General features: G+C 39.9%; 1 protein-coding gene across 4 annotated transcripts in view; it reads right to left on the bottom strand.

Moving 5' to 3' along the window:
• PDZRN4 (PDZ domain containing ring finger 4) overlaps window positions 1-16,493 on the bottom strand; it is a 255,132-nt gene that overhangs the window by 17,920 nt on the left and 220,719 nt on the right. The gene's annotated exons all lie outside the window — the stretch shown is intronic.

The following is a 16,493-nucleotide window of genomic DNA, read 5'->3' as shown; positions in this document are numbered from 1 at the left end:
CAGTCTTGAGACACAACATTTTGTGCGCATCTTTAGGGAGGAAAATCTTACAGGTCTTTTCCAACCTTAGTGATTCTGTGATTCTGTGAAAATACTCTGAATTAAGAAGGAAATCCCAGTACATTGCAGGTTCAAGCTATATAGAAACAGTTCAGTAAGACATGCAGAACTTTGAGAAATATGACTGTGCATCGATTTTGCAGTTTTTTTGCTTTTGGATAATAGAAGCTGACTTACAGCGTATTACATAGTCATTTTAGTCCTGTCACACCAACTATAGATTTAGAGAATATAAGACAGACTGGCTACACATCAATCAATCCATCACACAAGTGCCACTCCCTTCTAACAGCAATCCAAGACATAAAGCAAAAACACAGCCTTCCATTAATAGCATAATTCCTTCCGTGGCCTGTTTAGTGCCATAGCTTCATTGCAGAAGCTGTTAGATAACAGAAGGATGCTTCAAGGAATCTCCTGTGGAGCTGAACAGCCGTGGCATTCTCCTCAGTTGTGAGATGATGCAGAAAACATATTTTTAGTGCCAGATGTCCCAGCAGTGGCATCTCATGAAAAGTGCAAGTTTTAGGGCGGATGGCGCAGAGATAACTATTACATACACCCATCGGAGTTAAGCATCTTTAGGGTTTCACAGGGGAATCATTCACAAAATTGGAAAGCTGCACTTGGTTTGAACACTGTGAAACAAATAATTGTAATAAAGCACGATGAAACCAGTAACAGAGTATTAGCTTGGTTGCAAATGGGAAACTTTAGTTGATATATATATTTACATGGAGTCTGCAGGCGACATTTGAGGCTTAACAGCTTCTGCTTCAGTTCTCAGTCTGTGATACAGAGTTTGTTCCTCCCTATCCCCCTAGATGTCACACAGTCTAAGCCATAAACAGGCACAGGGCACACAGCAGTGAGGACTCACTACTGAGTCTGATCGAGTTGTGGGGACCACAGGTCGAAATACCACAACTTACAGAAAAACCTGCAGTTCACGCACATGGGTTAGCTGAGGAACCCCATGCTATTTTCATTTCAGCTGAAGGTCCTTAACAAAGGGCACTACTATGGCTAGCTACCCTGCTCCCTCACCAACGTACACACCTACATGGGTTCAGTACCTGCATAAACCCTATAAACTTCTCCCTGGACTTTGGACATTCAATGTCTTAATGAAAACTAAGAAAATGTAGAAAATACCATGAAACCTGTAGTATTCTTTAGGTTTTCTTAAATATGGCAGGAGTTTTAAATAGGGTGGTAAGAAGTGGAATTAGTTGCCAGTACACATGTTATACATTGGGTTTAAAAGAAGAAACATGGGACCATGTTTTATTAGGGAAGAGAATTGCAGTGACCTGATTTTGGCATTGGGAGTGAAAGTATGTGTACTGAAGGGAGGTCTATTCAAAACCCATAATAATTGATACCTCCAGAGGGAAAGAACACTTGACTAGAACTGTAATATTAGGGAGAAATTACAGTAACAAAATGGCTTCAATTACAGCAACAAGGTATACTTTTAAGGAATAAAGAAGCTTGCAGTCCCTTGGAGGCCTATAACAAAGCCTAAACACACCATAAAGGACTGAGACTGGGACCTTTAAATCAAGGCAAATGAGGAGCTGTGCACAAGCTGAAATCCATTGACTTTCATCGTCCTGCTGGCACAACCTCCCGTCTCCCTGCGCTGAGGCTGGACAGGGGCCCCACGGACTGCTCTCAACATAATTTCTTTGGTTGGGAATAACCTTGAAGTTCTTGTGGATGATTTGTCTCAAAATGTTACTACAAAGCTGTTCAAATGTTTCAGGCTGCAAACAAACTGAATCCTTTCAGTGTCCTGGCTCAATAAGCAGAATAATTTAACCACTTAGGGCATGAAAGAGCAAAGGAAAATGAGGATGACCTTAGAGGCTCCATCCCGGGAATCCAAGAGGTTTGCTAAAACTGTCTCTGGGAACCAGCTGCTGATAAATATCAGTGACTAATATCCTCTGACTGGGATGCACCAGTCCTGGCTGCGCAGAGTGCTTGAGTTGCCACCCACAGCTTTCATTCCTCCTCCCAGTAACAGAGCTTAGAGCTGAGATCTGTACTCAGTACTCTCGGGACTACCTCTTTTCTAAATGACTGTACGGGGCATAGTCCGATGACTGCATAGTCTGATGACTGTGCATGGCTGTGGCCACCTAGAAGCTGTAGATATCTATGACTGAGATACTGGTATTTAGTGTTAAAGCCCCAATAAACATTTCATGTTTTTCAGTCTAGACTCAAGTACATAATCATACTCATGCAGTGTGAGGGAGAAGTTGGATGAGGTCTCTTGCTTTTGCATTGAAAGTCGTTCCAGATAACCGCCTTTCTGCCACTGCACATCGGCACTACTAACCTCATGGAACCTTAAATGCGATGCATCCTGGTCACATTCAAACAAATCAGGGTTGACAAAACATCTTTGGAAAATTTAAAAACATTTCGCATAAAATGCTAACTCATCTGTCAGAGCAAAAGCCCACAAGTCCGATCTTTAGCTGTATATAACAAGCACATCTGAAACAACTTCAAAAGAAGAGCACCAACTGAGAAACTAGAGAACCTGGACCATCATGGTCAGAAGCATTTGACATTGCATTTTGTGGCAGATGCTTTTTAGTGGTTTTTTTCCCAACTGGTCTTTAACAGAAGAAACAGTACATTTGGCAGCAGTAATGAATTTGTAAGAATGTAATTTCCTTCTCCGAAATCCCTTTAGATACATGCGTGCGTGCGCACACACACACAGAGTTGCTTTCTCTTTGGGTATTGTGTGTGTGCGTGTAGGGACTGAACTGACAGTCTTCAAAATTCAGCATTTTAAAAATCTGTGAGAAACAATATTTGGGGATTCATGAAGTATGCTGACAGACAGATGGTGGAAGGAGAGGGACTGAGGAGAGAGCTTGGGAGATGACAGCCTCCCCCTCTTTTGGGCACTCTGGGGGCAGCCGCCTCTCAACACGAAGAGTATTCTGCTGCCAAGTGACAGAAATCAATGCCAAATTGCTAGATCTTTGACTTGCTGCTTTTTTTCTCTGTGTGGGCAGAACAATAAATCAGTGCATTTCCACAGTCAAGACAATACTTTAAATTGTTTGCCAAAAATAATTTGGTTAAAAGATAGACATGGAAATTAGAGTAACGACTATCCTGTCTTGAAAGACTGGGATGCAAATTTCCAAGGTAGCTCACTTCTTCAGACATAGAAAAGTCAGCGAAGAGGTACAGGTCATGCTCCTGAAGGACTGAAAACTGGTTATATTGGTCATCCTCTAAAGTGACAGAGTAGCGGCTGTAGCCTCTGGCTCCCAGTTAAAGGCCATCATTTGCTTCAATGATGGAAAAGCAGTTTACAGGCTGTCAGCCTCAGGAGACATAAGACCAAACAAGGAGCTGTCACCTCTTTGGGGAGGGAAGGCTAGGTTAATACTGTCATTTCTCTCAGGTGGTAGAGAAGTAGATTATAAATGTCATCAACTGGGCTGTTGGCTTTCTAGAACTGCTGAAAAGAGGTTAATGGCTATTAAAGGAGACCTTGTAAAAGTTTATATCAGTTTGCAGTTATAGTGAGTCTTTCTACTAAAAGCTAGATTACAAAGAGTAAAGCTGATGGTCAGTTAGAAAACAGACCATGAACCCTTCAGTGACTGTTCTTAGTCTTTTTGGGGCAAAAAGAGTTCTAAACTCTTCACATTTTCCCTCCACACACTGGAAAACAGATTATAGCCTAAGAGGGAAATTGGTAAAGTTTCTTTTTGCCGCACCCAGAAGATGTTGGCAGGAGTTATTCATCTGATGACCCTGTGCTGGAATAACTGCACACATGGAAAACTTACTCCGCCCCATTTTTCTTCATTGACCACTCTGCCAATGGTCCCTACTAAGCCATGCACACCTTTGAATCCTTCCCCCACTTTCACTTTCTGTCAGGATAAGCTACTGCCTCTACAATACTGTTCAACCCATTTATAGTGCTGCTGAGCTCTGCTCCTGCCTCATCATTGCCTGTCAGTCTCTCTCACCTCTATTCAAACCATCCCATTCTGGCATCCCTCTCCACAAACACAATCCTTCTGTCATCACCGTCAATGCCCTTTTCAGCTCACTCTTTTCCAAAACAACCCCTCACTCATATTCACAGAGAGCAGTCTCACTCCCCCTTTTCTCCCATTTCCCCCCAAACATTCCCATTCTCAGTAAGCGCTTATGTCCACACAGCCCCTGCATCACCTTCCTTTTACTCTCACCTTATAACCCATCTTGTTGTCTCACCTATAGAAATCTGTAAAGAAATTACTGCCATGTAAGCAGGAAGTCCCATCTACTAAAGTGAGTGCGTCACTGTGTATGAACCACGCATACAGCTGGGCACTACCCAAATAACCTATTATCACTGCCACTTTGTTTTCCTTCCTCTTTGTCATCCTCTGATCCTTTGTTTGTCTTGCCTTCTCACACTTCTGTGTGATGAGAAGAATTTTTTGTATTGGTGGGAAATAAGGCAAACAAAAAATTAGAGCTCCATACAAATTAGTTGCGATGAATGGCTAGTTACCTTCTTCCCAAGGTAGGAGATGCTCAAAGCCCATACAAGAACTTTCAGTGTTTGGAGGCAACTGGGTGGCTTTGAAACTCAAAATAAACTTGCGATCTGATGTGTCCCTTGCCCAGGAACTGCCAGGAGTAAGCAGGTTCAGGGAATCCCTGTCGCTCTCTGTGATAATATTATTTTTGTTGAATTTGACTATATTCACAGAACTAGCGAAGATTTTGATTGAATTCTTTCCACAGAACTGTAACTCTTGGGCTGCTCTAGTGCAACAGAGGTTTAAGGAGAAAAACACTGCCCCAGCTTTAAAGGGTTTAGAGTCCAGTTGCTAGACACTATAATATTGTCTCATCTCATTCTATGTCCATTTTTCATTTTTGTCCACTCATGACTTACTGTCTGTGAAATGCAGTAATACTAGTTTACTGTATGTACTGTAGATCAGTATAACTAACAAAAGCTAATAAATTATTCAACATTATTCTATAGCATGACTAAGGTAAACTCTACATTTGGCTACCTCATGTCCAAACATGATGTCCTAGGACTAGGAGTCCCCTGAGACTATCCTGACAAGGAAACTTGCCAATCCCCTTTGCAATTTATTTGTGTATGGAAACAGACTGACCCTTTTTCAGAATGGAAACCTTTAATAAGGAAACCTTAAAAAAAGCTACCATTGCAAATGACAGAGGATGAACTTATTGATACAAGTAACTGGTTGCAAGATCAAGATAAATTTTCTGAAAAATCACGGGGTGTACTTTAAACTACTGGGCATATATTTGAGATTCTTCCCTGAATGATTCTCTATACTGAGAAAGGGAAATTTCCCTATCATCTTCTCAAATTAATCATAATTTTGAAAAAAATTAGTAAGATCTTGCCTCATAAGACAGTTTGTTACCAGGTTTCCAGGTGTTTTCTACCTTTAAGTCCCTATTACCTGTTTAATTGTAACTGCTTTGGTGCAGTCACCTCATGTAACTTTTTGTGACTTGTTTTCCTTATCTATAAGCTGAAAACAATGCAAACACCACCAGCGTAGTAGGACACAAAAGAATAAATGATTACAGAGTGTTTGAAAGGGATTGTAGAAATATTATAAACGCTCTACATCCTTCCAATATTCCCTGTCTGCCTTTATAGCAATTGTTGCACATCACTAAAAGGACCAAGAGAGACTATCAAAATCGTAATAGCAATTGAGTTCCCTTCACCTGTACAGTATATCAGAGTAATGGGTTCCATGAACTCTGGTAACACCATCAGAAAGGACAGCATGGAATCAAAACGCAACAGTATTTTTCCTAAATGGATGGTGTGTGATCATTTAGATTAACATTTAAGTCCTCATTACAACGAGAAAATCATCTCACCGTCAAGACATAGTCAAATCCCAGATTAATTTTAATTAGTCACAGAATCACTAAGGTTGGAAAAGACCTGTAAGATCATCAAGTCCAACCATCAACCCAACACCACCATGCCCACTAAACCATGTCCCGCAATGTCACGTCCACACGTTCCTTGAACATCTCCAATGAGGGTGACTCCACCACCTCCCTGGGCAGCCTGTGCCAGTGCTTCACCACTCTCTCAGTAAAGAAATTTTTCCTAATATCCAGCCTAAACCTCCCCTGGTGCAACTTGAGGCCATTTCCTCTTGTCCTGTCACTTGTCACTTGGGAGAAGAGACCAACACCCACCTCTCTGCCACCCCCTTTCAGGTAATTGTAGAGAGCGATGAGGTCTCCCCTCAGCCTCCTCTTCTCCAGGCTGAACAACCCCAGCTCCCTCAGCCGCTCCTCATAAGACTTGTGCTCCAGACCCCTCACCAGCTTCGTTGCCCTTCTCTGGACACACTCCAGCACCTCAATGTTATTGTTGTAGTGAGGGGCCCAAAACTGAACACAGTATTTGAGGTGTAGCCTCATCAGCGCCAAGTACAGGGGCACGATCACCTCCCTACTCCTGCTGGCCACACTGTTTCTGATACAGGCCAGGATGCCGTTGGCCTTCTTGGCCACCTGGGCACACTGCTGGCTCATATTCAGCTACCTGTCAATCAACACTCCCAGGTCCTTTTCTGCAGGGCAGCTTTCCAGCCACTCTTCCCCAAGCCTGTAGCGTTGCATGGGGTTGTTGCCACTGAAGTGTTACTCTTCAGTGTAAAAGAACCTGTGATTCATAGTTCAGGATTTGTATTTTTATGACATGGTAAGATAGAGGATCCTAAACATGTTCTGTTTATGATACAGTCAACTATTCCATTTTTTAGCATTAACTAGCATCTACCTTTTCTGATTTAACTCCATTATCTTTAGAGGAAAAAAATGTCAGTTTTTCATGCTGGTTATATATCAGTATAGTCCAGCCTGTAAAACCAAAACACCATGCTTTCTTTCCTCTCCCCTTTGAACAATTCTCCTGAATGGGGGAAAAAAAGACAGAAAGGAGAAGGGAAGTTTTGCTGTTTACAAGTATGAAATTGCCAGGTTTTAAATTAGGAGCCAAGTCAACAGTACGTGTATAGCTTTTAGAAAAGGAAGTCACCACAGTGTACTGGAGAAGGATTCCTACTTCACCAGAAGAAAGATATAAAGCTGCCAGTCTGGAAAAGTCCTTGTGTGGTGAAACAAACAATGCGATTCAGATATGCTTTATCTTCATCCTAAAATGTATGAAAGAGCTGTATCTTGGCTCAAGTCTCTAAGGTGGCTGACAAATTCAGTCTACAAAGCCCACAGTAATGTAATGTGTTCTAAGGCAAAAGAATTCAGAGAGGCAGTCTATGGAGGTCTCTCTGGGTTCAGCAATTTTTTTGTACCATAGGATGATTATTAGTACCTCTTGGATCAAAACCAGATTACAAATTGTTACTAGTTGCTATTATTGCGACTATTAATGCAAAAAATAAAATGTTATATTCATAGCCAGCCAGAACAATGCAGTTATCACCAATTAGTGAATTACTGCCCATCACTAAATAAGTGGTCATGTGCATATTCTAAAACAACCCCAGGTGTGAGCTGAAACATCTTTATGTTCTACAACTTTACAGACCATTATCAGGCAGAGCTCCAAACTCTACACAATTTACCTCATAGCTGGGATGACCTAAGAGCTTGCAAATGCTAAAATACACCAAGGTTTAGCTGACAGGTTTTATGATTACATCCTCATTTTCCTCAGTTTCTTTCACAAGCACTTGTAAAGCAGTGTCTTTGTGCTAGTCTAGTTATTTTGTGTTGTAGCCTTGACTGCACTTTCGGAAGAAATCAAGCCTTATTGAATGCAATGAGTGGAGCCAATATCTGATGATCCAAGGTGGAAGAGTGTAGTATTTACCATAAATTTTAAGAAAAAGAGAAAACAAAACCAAAATAATAAAGCAAAATAAGAGAAGAGTAGTTACTTTTATCTTTGCTTTTCCTTTTTACCTGTAGTAATAGCTGAGAAGCTGTTTTATTGTTCATCTTGCTAATGGTATAATTGACAGAATGATTAACTGAATGAATGAAGTACAAAAGGCCAAGAACAGAGTATTTACAGAACAGCTCAATGAAGAATTAACTGAGCAAGTTCATTAAGGTCTCACTTATTTTAATAAACTGGTTATACTGAAAAAAAATCCTCATCCATCTGAGCTAGTGTCACTCTTCTGAAGCATCAAATGGAAGTGCACAGGGACTACAGGGACCACACACACCTTAAAATTAAGATTCACTCTTCAGTATTGTCTTGTTTCTGCATCTTTATGGGTGAGATCAACCTCCAGTTTATACGCAAAGCTGAATTTTGGCTGTTCTATAAGAAGGTTTGTCCTGCAAAGTCAGATCGATTTTATCAGTTTCTTGCTAGTGGTTTCTGCAAACTATGGAAACGACACAAAGCTTGCTCTCAACCTCATAACTGTGTTTAGTAATCCCAACTCTGCAGTTCTTATCACTGGGAGTGATGTAAGCAGCTGGATCATTATCTAGCAGAGCTTCAAAGAGCTGAGCATCCTGGCAGCATCTCACTAATCACATTCACTTTCTTGGTCTCTTCCTCCACATGACTAGAAGGATATACCTTTTCCAGGCTGCCAAATCACCGGTCATTTACTTTGCTACCTTCTATAATATTTAATCTTCATAATGCCGCACACGCATCGTCACTGGCAAGTAATTCTGCTCATGAAATAAAAATAAGTAATACAAACAGAACCAGAGCTATCCCTTCACTCTTCTTACAGGAACAGTTCAATCTAATGAAATCCTAGAAGGGTAGAGAGCTAACAGTGGAGCTACTAAAAAGAAAAATTCATCTCAAAATCAGAAATTATGAGAATGGTATCACGTTACATAAAAGCATACATTGCAAATGAATGTGGATGTAAAACAGAGGACACAACAGCCTGGGTTTGCAACAAAAAAGCATCATCACCAGAATAAATGGTGTTCTTTGGACTTCCTTTTATAACACCATTTATTTAAATTCTGAATTGGTATCATGCAGTAGGAGTTGTGACTGTCACGTACAAATGATCAGGGTATGTACAATGGGTAAGACTACACACTTAAAACAGACGCTTGGTGTTTCAAACAAGTATCACGTTTCACCTTATCCAAATCGTGTTTCCAACTCTCTTAGCTAGACTTTGTTTAGCAGTTACGTCTTTAACAATGACCAGAAGTAATTTGAGGAAACTCAGAAAAAAGATGTGTAAATCCTAGCGCCAGTAGAAGTCATCACAACAATCTATTTTAAACATGAGGAATTATTTTTTTCCCATGGCTACCTCACTCTGTTTAGATGAAGAGAGTGTGGTGCCTCCAATGTACATTTAACAAAGTAATTTAATTTTAAGGTATATATTCTGTTTTCAGGCTTGGGGTGGGTGTTAAATATTTAATTGTTTACTTGTGTGTGCATATGTCTGTGTGTGCGGAGGGGAGGTAGTATGTGTGTGTAAATTTATGTATATGAGTATATAGTCACATACAGTGTGTATATATCTGTATGTAAGTGAGTGCCAGGCAGGTCAGTTACACTGCAGAGAGTCTCCCCTGGCAATCAACAAACTATTCATTTAAGAGCATGACTTCAAGTCTTGAAAACACAGTAATAGGATATACACTTACAATGAGAAAGCAAAAGTGTCAGATGACCCCACAATTCACAGAACCAGAGCTGTGACATTTACAGCCATCTCTGGACTCTACCTTTTAATGACAAAAAAAGAGAAATGGCAAAAGGAAACAAGAATTTTCAGTTTGCCAGAAAAGCGCCTCTGTCATGAGCTAGATCAGTCAAGCATAAAACCCCTCTCTCACTTTACCTCCATGATAACTGCACGTTTAGGGTGGGCTACTGTAAAGAAACAGCTCACAGGAGAGCCTATATAGAGGAAACACCTATCACTGCAGCTTTCTTCAGTGTACCAATAAAAAAAGATCAAAACCGCCTGGGATTCTGGGACTGCCAGACTGAGGGCAAGTAATACCACAGGCAAAGGCTTCCTAGACCTGAGACCTATCTTAACGCCATCAAGAGTTACACTCTCCTGTCAAAATGATTGTCTAGGAAATACATTAATCTCTACGTAACATAGGCTAATTGTAGGCTATGTAGCAGAAGTATTCAGCATGAAACAGAGTGCAATGAAATGGTCCTCCCCTTCACAGGTCACTGCAGGGTCAGGATCCTATTGCATTCTTTTCACAACGAATAAACTTCTATTTAAATTTTTGTAGTGGATTTAATTTACAAACACTGTCCACTTTCACCAGAAAAAGAAAGCTTCCATCAGAAAAGCAAAGCTCTTAACTCCTCTGGTACCTTCACCATGGAAAGTAACAAGCATTGCAGGATTTTAGCAGATTATAGTTCAGTTTTAGAACCCATTCTGTAAATGCCTATGGAGATTTGGTAGAGTTCAAGATTTCACTTTTAAAGTGACTGACATTCTTGAGTTGTGAAAATAACCTAAAGGAATAAGTTCTTTTTTCCCTTCTCTAACACTCCCAGTATGTTCTGTAATGCAGATTTTACATAGACAGACACATCCACAATGTACTTGGGGGCTATTTGGATGGAAATAGAAAAGCTATGGAGCAAGACAGATCCAGCCTAGATGTAAACAAGCTGGAACTGCTGGCAGCTGTGCTGTTACAAATAAAATTGCATTACCCACTGTCTTCTCACTTATCAATGTTGACAGAAGACTGTCCTGACTTCTCATAAACAGCATCGAAAAGGACAAATCACATTGGGTGTCAGATTTGCCAGAATGGATTTGGTTGGTAGCTTACCACAAAGAAACAGAGGGTTATCTCCATTCCACATGGTGGGAAAAAACAATGCTCTGTCCAAGGGGTGGAGGGCTCCACCTTATAGGCTAAAGTCTCATTTAATCCTCGTTTTTTAAAGTCTGGTTTAGATTTAAGAATCTCTGACACAAGATTTGTTTACATGAAAGCAGAAAGGAAAAATATCAGCAAGCATTTCTCAAGTGTATAATGCAAAAGCAAATGCAACATAGAATGAGAAAAATTTAAAAACAAACCCACTTTCCTGCTGATCCCTGCTTTATAGCTACACTTAGAGCCACAGGCTGCTTTGTGTCCAGACAAAGAATTCTCTGGGACAGCAGGATGCTGTAGATAACGATACAAGTGTTAAAAAAAAAAAAAAAAAAAAAAAAGAAGAAAAAAAATTGTTGCAGAAAAAAAACAGAATTAATATGCTGACATATAGGCACCTATGAAAAAAATATCATCTTGCAACTGTGGGAGCAGAATTTGGCCTGTAGCTGGTGAATCCTTTGATAATGAAGAAGCTCCATTGGATATGGTAATTCACTCTCTTGCTGCAGCTTGGAGAGAAAATTTTTGGTGTTCACTACACTTCTATGTTGGAAATGAAACAATGGAGTAACTTAAGGCATGATAAGCCTGCCAGTGCATATGCAGCAGTCTGATGTGTGATGATCAGTAACAGTCTGATGGCTGTGCGTGGGAGAAGGAAGACACCCAAGTGTCAGCTGAGACTCCCGACGGGTGAGGACGGGGGGTGGAGAGCAGTTGCAGAGCAGATGGGGGAACGGGTTGGGCTGGATGAACGATGGAGCTGGACTACGAACGTGAGAAACCTTTGATCACTGTGCGATGATCAAATTGCAGTGGGAGGAAGGGCCTAAGCATATGGGGATGAGATAAACACAACTTTTAATTCTGCAGGCCTTGCAGGCTTGGTGTGGCCTTTCTAACTTGCTTTTAAAGGATATTTTAAGCCTTGAGCTTAAAGACATGTGGTGGACTTTACAGTGAATGTAACTCATAAGGAAGTCAAAGAGGGAAAAAAAACCCACTTTACAGATTACAGGCTTCCTGGCTGCAAAAAGGCTCATCAACTGACAGTATATCCTTCAGAAAGTCACAAATGTCCACTCAAACTGGAGTTTTCCCCCTTAGCTAGCATGCATAATACCAAATCTACAGGTCCTTGTCAAAAAGATAAATCCAAAAATCAACCCTTATGGGAAGCATTAAACATAAAGTACCCTAAAAGCTATTAAAAAACATTTTTTCCCTATTGTCTGGATGATCACACTTACTGGAAAGTAAAATGTCCTCAGCATACTTTGTTATTTCAAGCAAGCCATGGTCTTACTTCTCTCCCTAATTCTTCCACCTCCCTATTCATTCTCTTTATTTCTGTTCTTTCCCCATGGTGCAGTATGAATGCTAATTTATTAGAAGTACTTAACTATATACATATATTTTCCTACGTTATATATGCATGTAAGTTTTCGCCTACTTGAGACCCAACACCCCTTCTGGTATGTTCTGCACTTGAGAAAATCATGAATTCTTGCTTTCTGAGCAGAGAGATCCATGATGAACTGCTTATATATAGTATTTCTCAGCAGTCACCTTTGGCCCTCGCTTTCGGTCTTTCACTCAATGTAAGTGTGAAGTTGCAAATATATGAGAAGAGTTTAAAGTATAATTAACTAGCTGATGATATGCAGGGAAGGGTTTCCTTTTCACTAATCTTAGAGTCTACATTCTCACTTTCTTCTCATTGAATAAAGTAGGTGGCAATATCACAGACAAGACAGAAACTGAACCTTATGGTAAAATGAGATAAGAAGACTGGAGTAGAAACTGTTCCATCGTGTAGTGTGCGTGAATACACCAAAATGTCACACTGGCTCACAGCCTCTATATTCCAAAGGAGTCCTTTGCTTTTGGACAATTTTGACAAAAATAAAAGAAAGAGATTTATTATTACATGTATTTGAAGAAAAAAATTCTGACTTTTCATTAAAGCTCCTAACCTGACCCCCATATTGAAACTCTTTGAATTTCAACATTGAAAAATAAGAGGTACAACTAAGGAATCACTGCTCTGAGCCATTTAAGTAGGGGGAGAAGGGCAAAGAAACTCTTTAAACTTTACGAGTCAGTATTTTTTGGTCTTGGGGCTTTTCAGAATTTGCTCCCCAGTCCATTTTCCAATGAAAATGGCTTTGACAGAAAATGTTAGAATGGACCTTCTCTTGGTTATCAGGTAGGAGAAGTCCATTAACTAATTAGGGGGCTGGAGCACATCTCCTCTGAGGGGAGGCTGGGAGAACTGCATTTGGTTAGCCTTTTGAAGAGAAGTACTTTCTTAATAAGATCTTATTGCTTCCTTCAAGTACCAAATGCAAGGGTCAGAGAAGTCAGAACCAGACTCTTCCTGCAGGTGCACTGCAACAGCCACACGAGACAACAGGCGCCAGTTGCTACTCAGGAAATTCCAATTAGCTATCAGGAAAGTGCTTCTTACCATGAGGGTAGCCAAACACTGGGATAATTGTCCAGAGATGTTGTAGACTGTATACTATAAACTCTATTACCAACTACAACTATATCAGCTATATAATCAGCATCCACTTCTTTGCCCCTCTACGATAGGCTCTCTCTGCAATTTCTGGACTTGTGTCAAATAGTGGCACTTGAAAGCACTTTGGAAAATTTAGTGGTGACATCTACCAAAGGGAATGGGACAATATTAGGACATGACATCAGTGCTAAAATCTTTAGAGTAACTTCTCCTACATTTCTGTTTGCCACTCACTGTGTTGGAGATTAAGATCTGGAAGGGAGCCAACACCTGCAAAAGCTCTATGTACTTGGAAACTAGTCTCTGCACTTGAGACTGTCAGATGTATCCTTCTGTACATGAATGCTCTTTGATACATCATGGACCTTCCCAGGAGAAGACCCCAATGTCTGGAGTTTTCCTGACTCTTAACGGTATGAAAACAATCAAATCTGATACGTTTCAAAGGGTAGAGGAAAACCAGTTGAAAGTAAGAATTATGATGAGATCAGGAACTTCAAGCCCCCAGTAGATAGCTCTTCCTCTTCCAAAAAATGCATATGCTGCAGCTGTTTCTAAACCTGATTCCCAACTCTCCTAAGTTTATTAAAGAGCCCCTTCATAGCTCAGACCTCTTTCTAAACTGTAGCAGGTGCCTTTTTCTAGCCAACAAACCTTAGATACATGAAGTCCAGAGGTTTATGGGCTGCAGTGTCATATCTGCAGTTCAAATCAGCTGAGAATCACTTGGCATAATTAGCTTTTACTTTTTACAATAAATTTCACCAGTTGCAGGTAAAATCATACTTTATTTTTATTGCATTTCAAAATGTTTCTGCCCAGCACTTGGCTCTGTAAACATCATTATTACTGCTGCCTGCCTGCTTTCGGCCTGAAACGTGTCAGAAGATTTATCTGCCTCATCAGCACTTTCTAAACACCCAGCCAGCCAATCGAAATGGGGAGGCATAACAGATGTACCAACATCTGCTGCAGTGAGCATTTATCTGGACAGCAGAACACGTAGCTGTAGATTCAAACTACTTACCAGTTACAATTCCACATGTTTGGACAGCCTTGATCTACAACTGTGTGAAGGCTATTTTTGAATATTAATTAAAATCAAGTTGAAAATGTAATTTTTCAATTTTAGACAGTTTTGAGAAATATACCTTCCTGTAATTCAGTTTATGCCTTTCAGACACAGTAAAGGCAAAATACTATGAAAAAGCTAAATTTAAAGTTGAGCTTATAAAATTAGAAATTCTTAGAAAGCACTGAGCTAAAATTCCACCCCATCCATGCTCTTGTTTACTTTGAGATACATACATATTAAAATATGTATAGTTAAAATATGCAAATTTTAATCACATACATGTCCCTATAAATCAAGCACATGAAGCGATAGGCAATGACTTTTAAAACACATTTTTGTTTTCCTGGCACCAAAATGAGGTCTATGGGCACTGTATCCATGCTGAGTTTCAGCTGTTCAAACTTCTGTTGCACACGGAAATGTCCTCCACCCCCAAACACATACTTGTATAGATTGATGAAATCCTGAGATGAAATACAAAGCAAACTCGTCATCTGCTTTTTTGATGCACAACAGAGTTTCACCTGTATTCCTGCTCACCAAACCATGCCCTCCAGGAATGACTATCACATTCTCTTTGAAGAGCTGCCTCATTAAATAAAAAAGCAAACTTCCAGAGAAAAGACCTCTCCTGCTTTTTTGATTTCTCCTCTGAAGGCCCAGCATGCATAATATTGAAACCTTCTTTAAACTCCATTTTCTTGTAAAAGGTTCCCTCTTGCTAGGGGGATTTGGCCCTTGCTTCCTATGCTCTTTAATTTCCTAGCATACTAAGCTTTAAAATGGTGATGTTATAATAAGCTGGTTAACACGACTTAGGTTGTTTTTAAAAGAATAGGTAAAGGGAATTATTTTCTCCCATCTTTTGTCTGTATAGCTAGATTCCATGTCTCTAAGACAGACTACACGAACTTTCAAGCAGAAGGCATATGAAAAATAGCATTAATAAAACCCTTAGAAAAATTTTCACTGTAAAGCATATATGCAGGTATGTGGTATAATAGTATAAAAACTGTCTAAACAAATAATTTTTCCAAAACAGAAGATTTATAATCCACAGATTTCCATAAACATGAAATAATTGCCAGCACCTTTCTCTTCCTTTGCCGAGTGAAAAACACATACCATATGTTGTAAAATTGCCCAACAATAAAGTGCTGCTGAACTAAGCTCACTTTTCTTCATTTTCCTGGAAAAACATAAGCTCTGACAACAAGGAAGAATTTTTATTAGCTTTCAGGTGAAGTGAGGAGTAACCCTGTGTTTGTTTTATGAAATCATGAAACAAAATGAATATCACTGACTTGATATATTTTCCTCCTGTTTTAAAACACAATAAATGATAATAACCTTGATAAATTTGCCTATGTCAGTTCTGTGTCTTTTTCTCCCCACTCTTTCACGATCCTCTGTAGTTGTGGACACAATTCAAATCCCTAAATTGGGATTTTCATTACTTAGGGGAGGTGAGGTGACAGCAACTTCATCTGCTTTGAATGTCAGAATTTTGTGATGACATACAGTAACACACTCAAAATTAACAAACAACTGTGGCAGAAACTACCCTGACATCCTCCTCCATCTAAATGATCCAATGACTAGCAAGGAAGAAGAGTGATTTAATGGCCAAAAAACCAGTTGCATTACAAGTAAAGGCTCCTGGGTTTTACTGCCAGTTCTGTCACTGACTGACTTGGCAAGTCTCTCAATATGACTGTCCTTAGTTCACCTGCTTGTGAATTCCTGTAGCAACACAGGGCATAGTGACACCGAAGAACCTCAGTGGAATGGTGTTAAGTTTAATTAATTTATACTTGAAAAGTAACTTTAATCCTTAAAAGACAGATGAAGAAGTAAAAGGAAAGGACTGCTCCTTTTACCACTCCTTTGCTCATTTACAGTGTACAATTGGCCACAGTTAGGGAGAAATTA

This window comes from Gavia stellata, chromosome 4 (genome assembly GCF_030936135.1).
Source record: "Gavia stellata isolate bGavSte3 chromosome 4, bGavSte3.hap2, whole genome shotgun sequence".
In the NCBI taxonomy this organism is placed as follows: domain Eukaryota; kingdom Metazoa; phylum Chordata; class Aves; order Gaviiformes; family Gaviidae; genus Gavia; species Gavia stellata.
The sequence above is the reverse complement of the archived record's forward strand: the minus strand, read 5'-3'. Positions and strand labels throughout refer to the sequence as shown.